Genomic DNA, 17,227 nt, shown 5'->3' on the forward strand with positions numbered 1-17,227 from the left:
AAGGAAACACAGTGGCCGCCAGAGTGGCAGGCTGCGGTGGGAGGGAAGCTGGGCAGAGAGGAGTGGACACTGGTGAAATGATGGGCGCTCGACATGGTACGACTGAAACCGGATCAGGGACAGCTTCGCAGCGATGGGTCTCCTGGTGAAGTCTCCGCAGCTGGGAGGGTCAGGGGGTCACGCTGTGCTCAGACCCTGCCCCCTCCTGCATGCTTGGGCTCCTGCCCCTCTTCAGCTGACCCTAAGGACCTCCTCCCGGGGCTCACAGTTTGCCATCACAACTACCTGGGACAGGTGCCCGCCCTGCAGAGCTCAAGCAGGACTTGGGCGGTGCGTTTCACTGCGTGGTGATCCAGAGCTGGGGGAGAGTCTTCATATGTTCCCCGGCCCCACCAGCAATCACTCTTTCTCCAGCAAACATGCCCTGGGAGGTAGCCCCCCCACCCCGCCCCCAGCATCCCCAGCTGTGGCCGCGCCTGGTGCAGACTGTGAACGCTTCTTGAACGATGGATGGAGAAGCCACATGAGCAGAGCTGGGACCAGAGGCAGGTGGGCTGCTCCTGCCCGAGGGCGAGAGGGGCTGCCCACAAATTATGGGATACTCTGCAGTTCCTGGGGTACTGGAGCTGGCCCCCACAGATGGTCCCTGAGCTTTGGTTTATCATGACCTAGTGGGCACAGATGCTACTTCCTGTCCTTGGAGGAGCCGGTCCGTGTTTGTGATGTATCTGGGTCCAGAGCGGCAGGGCCCTGGGGCCACGCCGGGCAATTTCCTGGCCAACCAGTTTGGGTGGTTCAGTGGGAGGGTCCAATGATGGGGTGCTGCTTGGGCCCTGCGGTGCTGGGGACCTTCAGGGCCACCCTGGAGGAAATAGGGGGCCACTAGGGCCATACAGGTGTTGCCTGGGGTCTCCAGGGCTATACCTGGCCATGCTGTGCTGTGGCATGTGCTGTGGAATTGAACTAGATCAAGCCCAGGTGCTCCTAACACCTGTGCGCCCTCCCCGGGTTTGTATTTATTTGGTGATTCCCCAGGGCTACTCCTGGCACAGTGCTCAGGGTCTACTCTTACTGGAGCTTAGGGGACCAAGCGGATCTGGTGATGCAACCAAGAACCCTCACATGCAAAGCATTTGCTCCCATCTTCCTGCTCCTGCCTTCCGAGCTACCTCCCCTATCCTTTTATTTTTTTCCTGATGAGTGCTTTCTTTATTTATTTCCCTCCTTTTTTATTGAATCGCTCTACCAACCAGCTTTCCTCCCAGCCCCGACCAGGGCTCCGGCAGCTGAAGACCTCCAGGACCAGCCACCACCATGCTGAGACCACTCTCCGCACACCTGAAGGTACTGGCAGAGGGACAAATCCACGCAGGTTCCAGGGCCGAGATCTCCAAGCCTACTCGGATTGGAGTCGAGCATCCTCCACCCAGATCCTCCAAATTCCAGTAGGCGGGGTTCACACCCACCACCTGACCCCCTTGCGCCGTGTAATCCCATCAACGGCCAAGACTCAGAGACTATAAAATCCAGCTCCCGGAACCGCGTGGCCGCAAATGTGACATCTTATCAGGACATCTTTTATGACATCTTATCATCTCATTCCTACTTTGGACAAACTGGCAGGCTATCGAATGTAGCCTGCCCACAGGGCAGAGTCTGGCAAACTCCCCGCAGCGTACCAAATATGCCAAATACCAGTAACAATGATGGTCTCATTCTCCTAAAGAGCCTTGAATATAATCTCAGGGCTAGGATGAAAGAGACGTTACTGGGGCCTGCTCGCGGCAATCGACGAATAACAGGATGATGAAATGAAAATGAAAAAAATTTATTGAATCACCAAGAGATGCACAGTTAAAAATTTGTTCATGATTGGATTTCAGTCATGCAATGATGCAATGTTCCCACCCCCGGTCCACAATTCCCACCATCAATGTCCCTACCACCACTCCCAGTCTGCCTCTATGGTAGACTCTTCTCTCTCTCTCTTTCTCTCTCTCTCTCCCCCCTCCCCCTCCCTCTACACACACACACACACACACACACACACACACACACACACACACACACACTTTTAAAACACCTCAGGGACCATTAAACAGCCTTTCATAAGTGCCCCATTTCACCTCTGCACTGTGAGCCCCAAACCTGCTATGCATTAGACCCCTGAAACCCACTTCCTACCCTGCATCTGCCCCATGGTTTTATGGGTGAGACCCAAGTTCAGTGGTACTCCCACTCTCCCAGACCAGAGCGACAGCGGCGTGGCAGTGTGCTTACTTTGCACACAGCAGACCTGGGTTCCATCCTCAGCACCCCTGTGGTTCCCTGAGCACGGCCAGGAGTGATCCCTGAGCATCGACGGCTATAGCCCCCAAACAAACAAACAAACAAACAAACAAACAAAAAAGGTCTTTCCGCTCTCCCTCATGGCCCCGCGGCCCTGACAAACTGCCAGTCTTTGCATGGAACCGCTTCTCACGCAGCCATCAGCCGCCCCTCCCAACTTTGCGGGAAACACGCCAATGTCACGACTTCCTCTGAAATCTGCTTTAATTAATTCCTTTTGCAGGGCCATTTTTGCCTAATTAAAAGCAACCTGAGCACCGGTTTGCAGAGAGATGTGGTTCCTGCTCCGGCCTCCCGGGTGGCCGGCCTACATGCGCGGCGTCTCACCTGAAGGATGTGGGCAATTAGAGCCCATTTCGATTGCCCGGTGCGAGCCGACTGCTTGGGAGAACATCAATTAGCTCGGCGGCTAAACTGTGCCGAGAGTGACGGGTTACCAAGGGGACCTGCAGCCTGTGCCAGGATTTAAGTGACTCCCGTCTTCCGGGATCATCTCTCCTGGATCTCGGGCACGTTCTGGGCCTGGCCATCTCGGCAGGATGATTAGACTTGCTCCGGCAGGAAGGGCCACTCCCTAATTGCCAGCTGTTGGGTGTGGGCAGGGGGAGCTGCCCCCCACTGACGTAGGGACGCCCCTGCCAGTGTGGGGATGCCCCTCCACCCCCCCGCCACCAACGCAAGCACACCCAGTCCGAGGAGGAAGAGGCTGGCTGGCACATGTGAGTGTGATGATCAGGGCATGGCATAGGCGTGTGCGGGGCCCAGGCTGTGTCTCCCTAGGCAGGGGACCCCCAGAGAGCAAGAACCCCCGCCATCACTGAGAAGTTGCGTGTCATTTCTGAGGGGTTGCCTGGCCCAGAAGCAGAGGGGTTTCAGCTGGCTCTGGTCCCTGGGCTGATAATCAGAACAGGACTTGGGATCTTATTACCTGCTCAGCACCGCTTAATGATAGCTGAGGAAGCTAGACATTCAACCCTCCCTACCAGGAAACTGGGGCTCAGAGAGGGAAGGCAACAACTTAAGCCCCAACAAAGCATCCAAGCCGAGCCACGATGGAGCACCGGACTCCACGCTTTCGAGAGCACAGTAATTCCTGACTTTGCTCCAGGCTCTTATTTAGTTTTCTTTTGGGTGTGTGTGGGGGGGGTTGGACCACACCCGCCGGTGCTCAGAAATTACTCCTTGCTCTGCATGCAGGCACGTCACTCCTGACAGGCTCTGAGGATGTTATGGGGTGCTGGGGATCAAACCCAGGTCGGATGCATGCAAGTGCCCTGTCTGCTGTGATATCACTCCAGCCCTGCTCTGGGCCCTCTGAGGGCAGCTTTGATGGGGGGGCGAGGGACTGGTACATGTGTGTGTGGCCTCATGACTTAGGAAACATCAGCCCTACAAAACTAGGGGTTGGATGGAGAGTATCAGGCTAGCAAAATGAGTCAGAAACAGCGGGATGGACACAGAATGACTGCACCCTTTTGTGGAATATAAAGTAACATAATAGGAGAGTAACACCTATGAAGAGTAGAGATAAGGGCCAGAAGGATTACTCCACGGCTTGAAAGCTGATCTCATGTGCTGGGGGAAAAGGCCGGTGGGAGGGAGAAGAGACCACTAAGCAAATGATGGTTGGAGGGATCGCTTGGGATGGGAGATGCGTGCTGAAAGTAGACTGTGGACCAGACATGATGGCTGCTTAGTGCCTAGACTGCAGACGGTAACACCCAAAAGGAGAGAGAAAGAGGGAATGTGTCTGCCACAGAGGCAGGGGTGGGAAGGGGTGGGGGTGGTGGGAGGGACACTGGGAACATTGCGGGTGGAGAATGGGCACTGGTGGAGGGGTGGGTACTCAAACATTATTTGAAATGTAGTCACGAAAGTTTATAAGCCTGTAACTGTATCTCAGGTGATTCATAAATAAATAAATAAATAAATAAACAAAATTAAAACTTGGGAGAAAAAGAACAACAACAAGGGGTTGGCTCTGAGCTGGCACTGGCCCCATGTGCTTTACCAAGCTACCCAGTGCTCAGCCACTTCATTCTATTCTCCTGGAGAGGGTGGATTTGAACACAGAACCCCATATACAAAAGTGAGGATCGTGCCAGCTTCCTGCTCGCCGTGGGGTAGGGGCCGGGAACTGGGGCGGGGGGCTGCTTGTGTCCCCAGAGAACATTTCTACTCTCGGCACTCTGGCTTTTCCTTTGTTTGGGGGTTCGTGGATGACCATAGGGCACCCCTGCTTCCTCACCTTTCAGAGAAATCATTTCCACAGACAGCCCTGAGGACTGGAGAGTTAGTTGAGCGGGGAGGGCACCTGCCTTGCACACAGCCCACTGGGCTTTTATCCCCATCACCCCAATATGGTCCCCCCCAGCCCTACCAAGGAGTGACCCCTGAGTGCAGAGTCAGGAATAAGCCCTGAGCATCATCTGGTATGACTCCAAAATGCTCACCCCCAGACACACACACACACACACACACACACACACACACACAGAACACACAGTCACTTTTCTTGTCATATGCCTTCCAGCCTCCAGGACAAAGGTCAAGTGTCTGCCCTGCTCCTGGATTATTTCCCACCCTCCACCCTCGCTCCCTACAAATCAAGCAATTTCTCTTCCTATGGGTGCTCACGCTACAAGCCTTGTGAGCTGGGATTCACCCATGTCTCTCTCTCTCTCTCTCTCTCTCTCTCTCTCTCTCTTTCTCTCTCTTTTGCTTTTTGGGTTACACCCGATGATGCACAGGGGTTACTCCTGGCTCATGCACTCAGCAATTAACTCCTGGTGGTGCCCGGGGGGAACCACATAGGATGCTGGGACTCGAACCTGGGTCGGCTGCGTACAAGCAAATGCCCGACCCGCTGTGCTATTCCTCCATCCCCAACTCATTTCTCTCTTCTTAAAATCCTCTTTCCCTTATAGTTGTCTTAGTGATGATGGGGGCTGTGCACACGTGCTCCCTAAACCCACATGCAAAGCTCTGGTGCTCGGCAGGGCTTCATGCCTGAACTCCTAGACAGGAAGGCACTGGGCTACTTCTCTGTCACGTGGGAGAGGCCGAGGGTCGGATCCTGTGGAGGGAGCAAACTGAGAACTTCCTTAGCCTCAGACCTTCAAGGCAGGTGCCGATATTCAGCTGTCCCTGCGCCCTTTGTCTCTCCATTAGGGCAGGACAATCCCCGCTTTCCATCAGACACCTCCCCAGAAAGTCTTCAGTGATTTCCTCCTGCAGGGTCCAGGCAACCCCTCTGGGCTTCCCCCGTCCACACCTAGAGCTGGACACACCTGCCTCTGGCTGTGCAGCTGCCTGATTGGAATTCAAATTCTGGACCAGCAACACGGGGAAACTGATGCAAAATTGACAAAATTGAGGAAACTCATAAAACTGATGGAAATGTTCAAATGAAAAGGGATGGGGAAAGCTGGGTGGGAAAGTGCCAGGGGCTGGGGGGGCAGCAGCTCGGGACCCCCATATCTGTTCTCTTCCCACCTCCCTCCTTCCTCCTCACCAGCCCCCTCTGCAGCACTGGCCGGGCTGCGGAGAGACGGGCCTGAGGCAGGCAAAGGTTGGAGCAGGCTGTGGAGTTGGCAGAGCCAAGGATCACCCCTTCAGCCCCTCTCTTCTACTTCCAGGAGGCAGCAGGCATTCTCTGACGGAAGTGTCCTTTGCCTCGTGTCTGTCTCATCCACCTCTGCCTTCCCAGTCCAGCCCTGTGAGTCTCTTGGGTCCCAGAAGTCACCCGCTTCTCAGGAAAAAAGGGTCCTCCCCATGCCCTATCTCCTCTGGCCCCCTCCACTCCTCTCCCCAAGCCTCCTCTCCTCTCACCTTCTGCAAGGGGGGGGGGGGGGCGCCAGACCATTCCTCCAGCCGGCGGAGGTGGCCTTAGGGTCACCTAAGGTGCAAGGAAAGACCAACCGAATGAACACAAGACACAAGAGACATAATACAGTTTAGAAGCAGAGAGAAAACAGGACAGGACAGCAGACAGGACAGGACAGGACAGGTCTTTATTCAGGGCAGCAGGGGTACTATATACCTTGCGATGCAGGAAACTATGCTTACATCACAGAAGGCAATTACATCACTAGGTCATGTCATATATGGTTAGGAGAGTTACAAAGTCTACACGTTTCATATGCTTGGTTAGTCAGTGTCAGTTACTTCTTATTCTTGGGCTAGCCGTGACAAATGTTTTCTTTTAGATAACCATACATAGCTCAGGATATGCATAGGCTGCGGTCAGAGCAGACGCAGTACCAGATTTGCGTAAGTCAGGACCCGCTTGTTCAGGGTCACATAGGCCAAGATAACCATACATAGCACAGGCACATAGGCTCTTGGTCAGTTGAAGGGCCAGCTTCCCACACCCTTCTCTCTCCTCCATCCCCCCTTTTCACAGCTTCCCAGCAGGGGGTCTGGAAGGCTGCCCAGACCCTGAGGTTCAGTATCCTTTGCACCAGACCCTTCTCCCTTCGCTCCCCCAATCCCCCCTTCCTCGTGGCTGTAACCCACTGGCCTTCCCCACTGGGCTGCTCTTGGTGCTAATCCCGTCCCAACCAGCTGTCACACATCAACTGTGAGTCTTTTGACATCTCCTTTCAGCTCTAGCACAGGGCTATGGACAGCAGGCTGGAGAATGACACGGGACAACTGCCAGCACACGCTTTAGGGCAGGACTACCTGGAGGTACTCAGGGACCACTTGCCGCAGTACTCGGGGGACATGCGGTGCCGGTGGAACAAACCCGAGGTTCCTGCGGGGAGAGCACATGCTCCAACCCTTTGCATCCTCTCCTGAAAGTAATATTTGCTCTGAGGCTCACGCCGAGCAAGCATCTCAGGGACACTCGAACCCTTAGATATGGTATTTGATTCCCCTTTGGCACAGACAGAAGCTGAGATCAGAGATGACACAATTTGCCCAGGGTCACACCGCCATGGGGTGACTGAAGAGCATTTGAAGCCGAGAGGACCAGTCCTCCCAGAGGGGGTGCGGCAGAGAGCCCTGTGTTTCTGAGGGTACAATCTACAATGGGGAGGAGGGGGGACAGGAAACATGAGTTGAGGAAGAGTCGGGCAGGCTGGAGGCAGAGACAAATGATTCCCTAATTGTCCTTTGATGAAAAGCTCCTGTAGGCGACTGGGGAGGAGGTGGAGGAGGAGGAAGAGGAAGAGGGGGAGGAAAGTGAGTGGGGGGAGCTGAGCACTCCGGAGGAGACTTGGGCATTCAAGGTGACAAGTGCCGAGAAGTTTGGGAGACTCACTTGACTCACTTCCGCTAGAGCAGAGCTTCGAAACCAGGAAAACCAGTGTCCAGCCGCCCCAACACAGGCTCGCTCTCCGTGGCCAGACCCACAGTGACTGGCTTCACGTGCCTCTGTCTCTCCTTTCCCCCAAAGCCTACCGTGACTTTATTTTATGATTATTTTCTAACGGAGTCTTTCTTCCCCTTCCCTCGATTTGCGTTGTTGTTGTGGCCACAGTGACTTCTCAGGTTGCGGTGCCCTGGGAATCGAACCCTGGGAGCGACAGGGTCCCTGGGCTGCGGGGATGGCACACGGCAACGGCAGTGCTTCTGGAGATCAAACCCACTGACTTGGGCCTGCAGCAGGTGCTCTGCCATGGAGCCATCCTGACCTGGAAATCAGTATTTTTAAAATTTATTTTTGTATTAAATCATCATGAGTTACAAAGCTTTTGTGATCTGGTTTCAGCCGGACAATGTTCCAACACCCATCCCTCCACCAGTGTAGAGTTCCCACTTCCAATGTCCCCCATATCCCTTCTGCCACCCTCCCCCACAGAGCCTGTCTCTATGGCAGGCATCTTTTTCTCCTCTCTCTCTCTCTCTCTCTCTCAAAATTGATATTTTATTTTTAATTTTTAAAAAAAATTTTATTAGTGAAACACCATGAGGTACAGTTGTAGGCTTACAAACTTTTGTGCTTGGGTTTCAGTTATACAATGATCAAGTACCCATCCCTCCACCAGTGCCCATTCTCCCCCACCACTGATCCCAGTATCCCTCCCACACCCCCCTCCCCCCCCCCCCCCCCCCCCCCCGTCCCACCCTGCCTCTGTGGCAGGGCATTCCCTTTTGTTCTCTCTCTCCTTTTGGGTGCTGTGGTTTGCAAAAGAGGCATTGAGTGGCAATTGTGTTTGGTCTATAGTCTACTTTCAGCATGCATCTCCCATCCTGGGAGGATCCTCTCAACACCCTTTATTTGGTGCTCCCTTCTCTATCTGAGCTGCCTTTTCCCCCAGCGTGTGTGGCTCACCTCCAAGCCATGGAGTAAAACCTCCTGGTGCTTATCTCTGTTATTCTTGGATGTTAGTCTCCTATTTTTTAAAAAATTTTATTAGTGAGACATCATGAGGTACAGTCGTAGACTTACAAATTTTTGTGCTTGGGTTTCAATTATACAGTGATCAAATACCCATCCTTCCACCAGTGCCCATTTCCCACCACCACGGATCCCAGTATCCCTCCCACCCCCCATGCCCCCATCCCACCCTGCCTCTGTGGCAGGGCATTCCCTTTTGTTCTCTCTCTCCTTTTGGGTGTTGTGGTTTGCAAAAGAGACATTGAGTGGCAATCATGTTCGGTCTGTAGTCTATTTCAACATGCATCTCCCATCCTGGGAGGATCCTCCCAACACCCTTTATTTGGTGCTCCCTTCTCTGAGCTGCCTTTTCCCCTAGCATGTGTGGTTGGCCTCCAAGCCATGGAGTAAAATTCCTGGTACTAATCTCGGCCATTCTTGGGTGTTAGTCTCTGATTTTGTTACTTTATGTTCCCCAGATGAACGCAATCTTTCTATGTCTGTCCCTCTCTTTCTGACTCATTTCGCTTAGCATGATACTTTCCATAAAGTACCACTTGTATGTAAATTTCATGACTTCATCTTCTCTAACAGCTACATAGTACTCCATTGTGTAGATGTACCAAAGTTTCTTTAACCAGTCATCTGTAAATTGATATTTTAAAAAGTGTGTTTATTTCTTTGATTTGGGGGCCACACTTAGCGATGCTCAGGGCTTACTCCTGGCTCTGCACTCAGGAATCACTTCTGGCGGTGCTCAGGGACCATATGGGGTGCCAGGGATCAAACCCAGGCTGGCTACATGCAAGACAAGCGCCTTCCCCACTGCCCTATCTCTCTGGTTTTTAATTTTGTTTTGGGGCTACACTTGGTGAGGCTTGGGAGCTACTCCTGACTAGGTGCTCCGGGGAGCATGCAGTGCCAGGGGTCGAAGACAGGCGTCCTGCATGCAGAGCCCATGCTCAGCCGGTTCAGTTTCCTCCGAAGCCCTGATAGCTACGTTAACTCATTAATTCATTAACTGCTGGATTAGGGGCACCCAACAGTGCTCAGAGCTTACTCCTGGCTCTGTGCTCATGGATCACTCCTGGAGGTGGTCAGGGAACCATCCACAGTGCCACATCAGCCATGGGCCAGGCCAATACCTTGACCCCTATGCTATCTCTATGGCCCCTGACAGCTACATTTTATTTTAGTTATCATTATTAGAATGATTTTGATTTTTGGGTCACTCCTAGCAACGATGTGGACTACATTAACTAATTTTTGGGGTTTGGAGCACCCAACAGTGCTCAGAGCTTACTCTAAGCTCTATGCTCAAGGGTCAATCATGGCAATGCTTGGGGAACCCCACTGGTTCTAGGAATCCAACCCCCGTGAACTGCATCCGGTAAACGAGTGCCTTACTCTCGAACTCTCTCTCCAGCCCTGACACCTACTTTGTTTTGCTGGTTTGGGGGTCACACCCAACAGTGCTCAGGGCTTACTCCTAGGTCTGCATTCAGGGATAAACTCCTGAGTGCTTGGGGAACCACGTGAGGTGCTGGGGATCAAACTGGGTCCGCAAGCTCCCTGCCCACTGTGCTGTGTCTCCGGGGGCCCTCCCCACCTTTTAAAGCGCCCATCACCTTCCTACTTCAACACGGCCCTGCGCGTGGGAGGGGAGAGCCGCGTGCACAGAGGAGCTGCCGCACATGCGCGCACGTGCACGGAGATGCCTGACGTATTAGCAGGGAGCTGCGACCTGGGCAGGTGCATCCTTCCTGTCCGCTCTCCGACTTCCTTCCTCATCCTTGGGGGCCTTACGAAAGGAATGTCCCTCTACTCTTTTGTCCCAAGACTTCTTCAACTCTGCCCTATGCCTTGGGGCTCGGTATTCGGTGCTCTCCTGGGTGGCTCCTGAGACGTCGTGGGGTTCTTTTTCAGTCTACAGGACTCACGCATGAGTTCCCACCCGCTCCCGTTGCACCCTTGACTTGCTTTCGGTGCTTCCAAGTGGCCAACAGGGGCTGAAGTGATAATTCAGCAGGTAGGGTGTTCTCCTTGTTCGTGAGCAACCTGGGTTCGATCCCTGGTGTCCCACACGGTCCCCCAAGCCCACTAGAAGTGATCCCTGAGCACAGCGTCAGGAGTAACCCCTGAGCACTATCAAAAAACAAAATACAGCAAACAACAACCCAGTTGGCAAACATTCCCACATGGCACCATCTTTCTCCTGCTTTGGCGCAGATGTGTGTTTCTTGGACTGGAACAGATGGTTGTGACCTTGTGGGGAGCAGGGCAGGAGCAGGCGACCTGTACAAGCTTCTGGTGGCCCCACAGCCTCTTTGATGACCGCAGATGGGGCCTGGGACTCGGCACAGAGAGCCCTCGTTTCACGGCCTTGGACACTGGAAGCAAAGTGGCATCATCTGCACTAGGTCTCCGAGCCACGCTTTCTTTTGCATCCTTTTGCTTTTCGGTTTGGGGACCACGTCCAGCTGTAACCAGGGCTTACCCCTTGGTCTGTGCTCAGGGAGCTCAGGATGGAATCAGGGTCCGCTTCCTCCCCACACGCTCTCCCTGACCCCCGGACCACCTCTTTTCAACCTCATTTTGTGATGGCAAGAACACAGAAATTTCTCTTTCCATAAACGACATCCGTGAGGCCCAGGGAGGCCACCTTCAACACCAGCGATGATCAGGCTCTGATGTTTTTCAAACTTCCCAGCGTCTCGGCCATCTCGCTCACGGCCAATCCATACTGGCGTCTGCTTCCCAGTGACGCCAGCTGGCTGACTCCTGGTGGGACTCAGATGAGTGAGCACACGGGAAGAGCACAGAGCCGAGCCTGGGCCCCAGGAAGCAAAGTTGTGCTGTGAGCTAGGAGGCACAAGCAAATCTTCCCCGCTGGCCTGTCCACCTGCGTCCAACCCTCCCTTATGCTCTGAGCCCCTCCCGCGCCTCAGCCCCTGAGGAAGGAGTTCATTTTGGATGAAATGCAAACACCACGGTGCTTATGAAGGCAGAGGCGAGGAGGGTGAAGGAGCACCGAGAGTGATGGAGAACATAGGTGCCTCGCGTGCTCTGACCCATTGGTATCGACCCCCCCTCCCGACGCTTCCAAGTCTTAGCATCCCCCGAGCCATCAGACACACACAACTGGACCAGCTAGCTCTGGCAGTGGCCCTTAGATACTGTTTGGCAGCCACCTCTCCAAGGGAAAAAAAGAAAAAAATAAAGGAACAATGGGGAAGGCACTTGTCTTGCATGAAATGTCCTGGGTTCAATCCCAGCACCTCTTTTGGTCCCTGAGCCCTGCCAGGAGTGATCTCTGGGCACAGTTAGGAATAAATCTGAGCACTGCTGGGTGTGTCCCAAAGACAAACAGAAAGAAAAGGAAATGGAAAAAAAAGAAAGAAAGAAAGAAAGAAAGAAAGAAAGAAAGAAAGAAAGGAAGAAAGGAAGGAAGGAAGGAAGGAAGGGAGAAAGAAAGAAAGAAAGAAAGAAAGAAAGGAAGAAAGAAAGAAAGAAAGAAAGAAAGAAAGGAGAAAGAAAGGAGAAAGAAAGGAAAGAGAAAGAAAGGAACAAGAAAGAAAGGAAGGAAGGGAGAAAGGAAGAAAGAGAAAGAAGGAAAGAAAGAAAGAAAGAGAAAGAAAGAAAGAAAGAAAGAAAGAAAGAAAGAGGGACCCGGGAGAGTAGACGTTCACGCTGCTTGCACTGCATGTGGTTACAATTTCTTTCACAGTATATGGTCCCTGAGCACCACCAGGTATGGCCCCCAAAACAAAAACAAGGAAGACAGACACAGGAGGGATAGGTTTGCTCAGAACGCACGGCGGAGAGCATGTGTGCGCTGGTTTGATGTCGGCTGACTGTTTCTGTTTCTGGGAGACACCGCAGGCTGGAGGCCCTTTGCACTGAGAGGCCTTGCCAGCTGTCCAACCCCCCCCCCCCCAAGCTTAATGCAAGCGAGCAAGATCCTCCTGATCATATTTTGAGCTGAACTACATGCATGGCGCTTTCCATATCCTGGAGGATGAGTTGAGCACTGCACAGTGCTTAGGGGCCTACTCTGGCTCTGGGCTCAGGAGTCCCTATCAGCCGGGTCTAGGGGGATCATGTGCAGTGTTGGGGGTCAGGCCGACGTTGGCCTGGCTCCTGATCTACGTCTGCGGCCCCAGGAACTGCCTTTCTCACCAGCTCGGCTATGCCAGGAAAGAAGTGCTTGTTCTGAGCTGATGCCCAGGCTGTGACAGGGGCCTTGCCTGCCCCCTGGGCCCAGACCCGATCCTGTAAGCAGGGGACCCCAGCGTGCTTCCTCCTGCTCCTTAGGACTGGCGCCATCTGGTTCTCCTACCTGCCCTGGGCACCCTCATCTTTCAGGGCCCAAAACCAGGCAGGGGTCAATCGACTGAGCCTGCTGACCTGGACCTCAGACAAGAGGGGTCTCCAGGGCACTGCCCCCCTCCCCATTATGCCTCTTTCTCGCTAGACATTAATGCAAGTTAAAATTAGAGCTTTGATGCTTGGTATCTACCCCTCAGAGACGTTCCTGGGTCAACCCATTCTTTTCTTTCCTGTTTGTGTTGTTCTGTTTTTTTGGACCACACCTGGCGGTGCTAAGAGCTTACTCCTGGCTCTGTGCTCAGGGATCACTCCTGGAAGTGCTCAGAGGACCATAGGCAGTGCAGTGGATCGAATTAGGGTTGATCTCACGTCTTATCCATTCTACTGTAGCTCTCGTCCTAGTTCTTCCTTTGCAAAAGCAACTTCCCAGGCCCTGGATGTAGCCAGCAGCAGTTCGTTGGCCTTACTAGCCTGTGGGAACATTTGAGTTCCACCCTTAGCACTGCACAAAAAAAAAAAAAATTCCCAAGAAAGACAGACGTTGTCTGACCTCACTTCTGTGTGAAATCTTCAAAGAAACACTCAATTTTATGTTGGGGGCACACCCAAGCAGTGCTCAGAGCTTATTCCTGGCTCAGGGATCATTCTTATCAGGACTCAGAGACCATCTGGGGTGCTGGGGACTGAGTCTGCGTTGGCTGCATGCAAGGCAAGAGCCTTGCCTGCTGTTCTATCACTCCGGCCCCTTGAGACACTCATTTTCAAACAAACTAAAGATGGAGGCCCAGAGGCAGCTGCAGCCACTGTCTCTGTCCCCCTCACCTCCTCCCCAGCAGTTTTTAGCCCTTTCTGGCTCTGCACACCCTTGCAGGAGACCTAGCCCACCTCTCCCTCCACGCACAGATCCCAGATTCCTGAGGCCCTGGGTGGGGGGTCTCCTCTGCCTCTCCACGCAGGTGAGTATCCCCTAATAGAAGAGCTGTTCCCGCGGGGGCTTTAGAGGGAACCGTGTGGGATGCATCTAAGTGTGTCAGAGCAAACGGACTTGGGAATTCAACCCGTGTTCCTCTCTGCCTGGAATGGGGTTAAGACCAGAAAGTGAGGGACTGGAGCGATAGCACAGCGGATAGGGCATTTGCCTTGCACGCGGCTGACCTGGGTTCGATTCCCAGCATCCCATATGGTCCCCTGAGCACCGCCAGGAGTGATTCCTGAGTGCAAAGCCAGGAGTAACTCCTGTGAATTTCTGGGTGAGACCCAAAAAGCCAAAATAATAATAATTTTAAAAAAAACTATCTTGGGGCTGGAGCGATAGATAGCACAGCGGGTAGGGCATTTGCCTTGCATGCGGCTGAGCTGGGTTCCATTCCCAGCATCCCATATGGTCCCCCGAGCATCGCCAGGAGTAGTTCCTGAGCGCATGAGCCAGGAATTGCCGGGTGTGACTTGTGCATTGCCAGGTGTGACCCAAAAAGCAAAAAAAAAAATTTTAAATAAATAAACCATCTTTAACAAACAAACAAACAAACAAACACCAGAAAATGAGATGTGTTAAGGTAAAACTGGGCTGTAGACCTGGCCGAGTTATTCAGGAGACACCTGGGGCGCCCAGACCTGGGAACTGAGGCCGGTGCAGGACGCAGACGCCTCCGTGCTGAGTGCCTGCGAGGGGGCACGGCTCCTGGGCCCCGAATCTCAGTCAGGGCTGCGCATTAGAGTCCCAGGCGGAGCGTTCAGAACGCCCGGGCCGAGCGCTAGCAACCTGGAAGAGGCCGCGGAGCGTGAGAGCGTGTTAGGTCCCATCCCCAGGACTCTCTTAGGGCTCAGTGCCCGCGCGCGTCCCGGACCAGCGTTGCGCGTCCCCTGCTGGCAGGAGGAGCCCCGTGCGCGCCCCTCCGCGGGGATGACTCGTCGGGGACCCGGGGTCTCCGCTAAATCGGGGTGGGGTTGACGCGTTTACATAAGCGCGGTCCCAGGCTTCCGAGCAAGGGCGCAAGAGGCGGCTATTTAAAGCCGGCGGGTGGGAGGGCCTGGCGCAGGGACCCGGGACGCAGATATTGATTCTCCAAGCACCACCCGGGCCGAACAAAGCGAGGGGCGGGAGGCAGCGGCCAGACAGCGCGGGGGCGCGGGGGAGCGCTAATCAAAGTCTTAATGCACGGGGCGGTGTTCCTGTTCTTCTCCCCGCCAAAGTCTTCGCCATCCCCGTGCCCTGGATGGGGCTGGACGTCATCCGTGATTCACCAGCGCGTTCACTCCGCAAATAATTCCTGCGCCAGATCCCAGGCAGTCAAAAGTAATAATAGCTTGGGGCTGGTGGTGAGGCTTAAAGGCGCAGACTGCGTGCTGGCCTGGGCAAAGGTCCGAGTCGGATGCCTGGGCCCACCAGGACACAGCAGCTTGGCACCTGCCGGGGCGCAGGCAGTGTCCCTGGAAAAGAGAAGTGCCCGCTACTGTTGACCCTTCTGGTCTGCCCACTGGGCATGGCATCATGTGAATCTCGGTGGTTCTAGGCCTAATCCAAGTTCGCTCCCCACCTAAGAGGTATGCGTGGGTCCCAGCCCCACTACCCAAGCCTGGGAGGTGACTGAGCCAGACGGATCCTGTGACTGGTCCTGGGTCCCACAGGAGCCCCCTGAGTCCATCAGGGTGTGTGTGGGGGGCTCTTATAACCCTGGGTGGAGCCACCGAGCACAGCAGCACAGTGCCTGGGCTCCTCTCAGCATGCAGCTGGCAGCTCAGAGGGTGGGGGGCACTCAACAAACACACACATAATCGGAGGGGCGCAGGCGCAGAGGGGGGTGGGTAGGGGGCTGGGGAAGAAGCGCTCTTGCTGGGAATGGGGAGACCAGCGAGGCGCCCATGTGCAGAATGTGGACCAGTGCGTAAGCGGTGCTCACCTGTTCCTGGTGCTGGCCTTGGACTGTGTGGCCAGGTAAGGCGGGAGGAGGTGAGGGAGGCCCCTTGTCCCAGTCGGGGAGAGGGGGCGTAGGGCCTGGAGGGGGAGCACCACCCCTGAGAAGATTGGGAGGTTCCGGGCAGGACCTGCAGGAGCTTGTAGTCCCTGGTGAAAATTTTTGTGGGCGCCCGAGAGGAGGCAGAGCAGGGAAGGGCCGAATTGACTTTGGTTCCCACGTTCCCCCATCAGCTGGGGAGCAAAAACGGCCAGAGGCCGTTAGGGCATGGAGGTGGCTCCTGGCGTCACCCTGGTGAGAGAGAGTGGGCTGAAGTGAGGGGTGAAAAAATGGGTGTATTCTAGCAGATTCCAGACCACAGGACCTGCAGATGGCGTAGGAAGGGCATCAGAATAAAGGATGGTCTCAGGGTATTTGACTGGCACACTTTCTGTTGGGGTGCCATTTCCCCCCTAGAAAGGCTGTAGAAAGAGCACATTTGGGGATAGGGCCCCCAAGAGAAAGGGCTTGTAGAGGACTCAAGGTCAGTGAAAAAATGCTGCAATGGCCTGAGAGATCATACAGCAGGTATCACCTTGCATGCAGTGAAGCTGGGTTTGATCCCGAGCACCATATATGGTCCCCTGAGCACTGCCAGGAATGAGCTCAGGGATCCCTGAGCACGGAGCCAGGAGCAAGGCCTAAGCAAAAAAGGAAGGAAGGAAAGAAAGAAAAAGAAAAGGTTTGTCACAGTCAAGTTTGTGCTCTGTGCTGTTTGCTAGTGGAAGGGGAAGGAACTGAGTAAGTGGTGTTGGGGTGTGATCTCCAGCCCAGGACGCCGCCTCTGGACGGAGGCACAGGCGCAGGACGGCAGTGACGCAGGATGTCCTGGTGGTCCTTGGTTAGATGGCGCCCCCTGGTGGCCGCCGTGGCTAATGGCTTCTGAACTCTGAAGTTGACCAAGTCCCCTGCTGGGTCTGCGGCTTCAGCCACACTGGCCTCCTGCCGGTGAACTGTACATACTACTTATCACTCCAACCACGCATGACAGTGAGGTTCAGTGGCAACAAACACAACTAGTGTTGTCCAACCAGCACCATGATTGGTACCCAAACTATTTTTGATCACCCCCCTTCCCCAGTGAAAACTCTACCCATTAACTAAGTCCCTCCACCCTGGTCACCTCTATTCCTTCCTGTCTCTCTGAACTTGCCTCCCCTGTAGCACTGTCCTCCCATTGTTCATCGATTTGCTCGAGCGGACACCAGAAACGTCTCCATTGTGAGACCTGTTACTGTTTTTGGCATATCGAATTCGCCATGGGGAG

The sequence above is a fragment of the Sorex fumeus genome, unplaced genomic scaffold, assembly GCF_029834395.1.
Source record: "Sorex fumeus unplaced genomic scaffold, SorFum_2.1 ptg000072l, whole genome shotgun sequence".
Lineage (NCBI taxonomy): Eukaryota > Metazoa > Chordata > Mammalia > Eulipotyphla > Soricidae > Sorex > Sorex fumeus.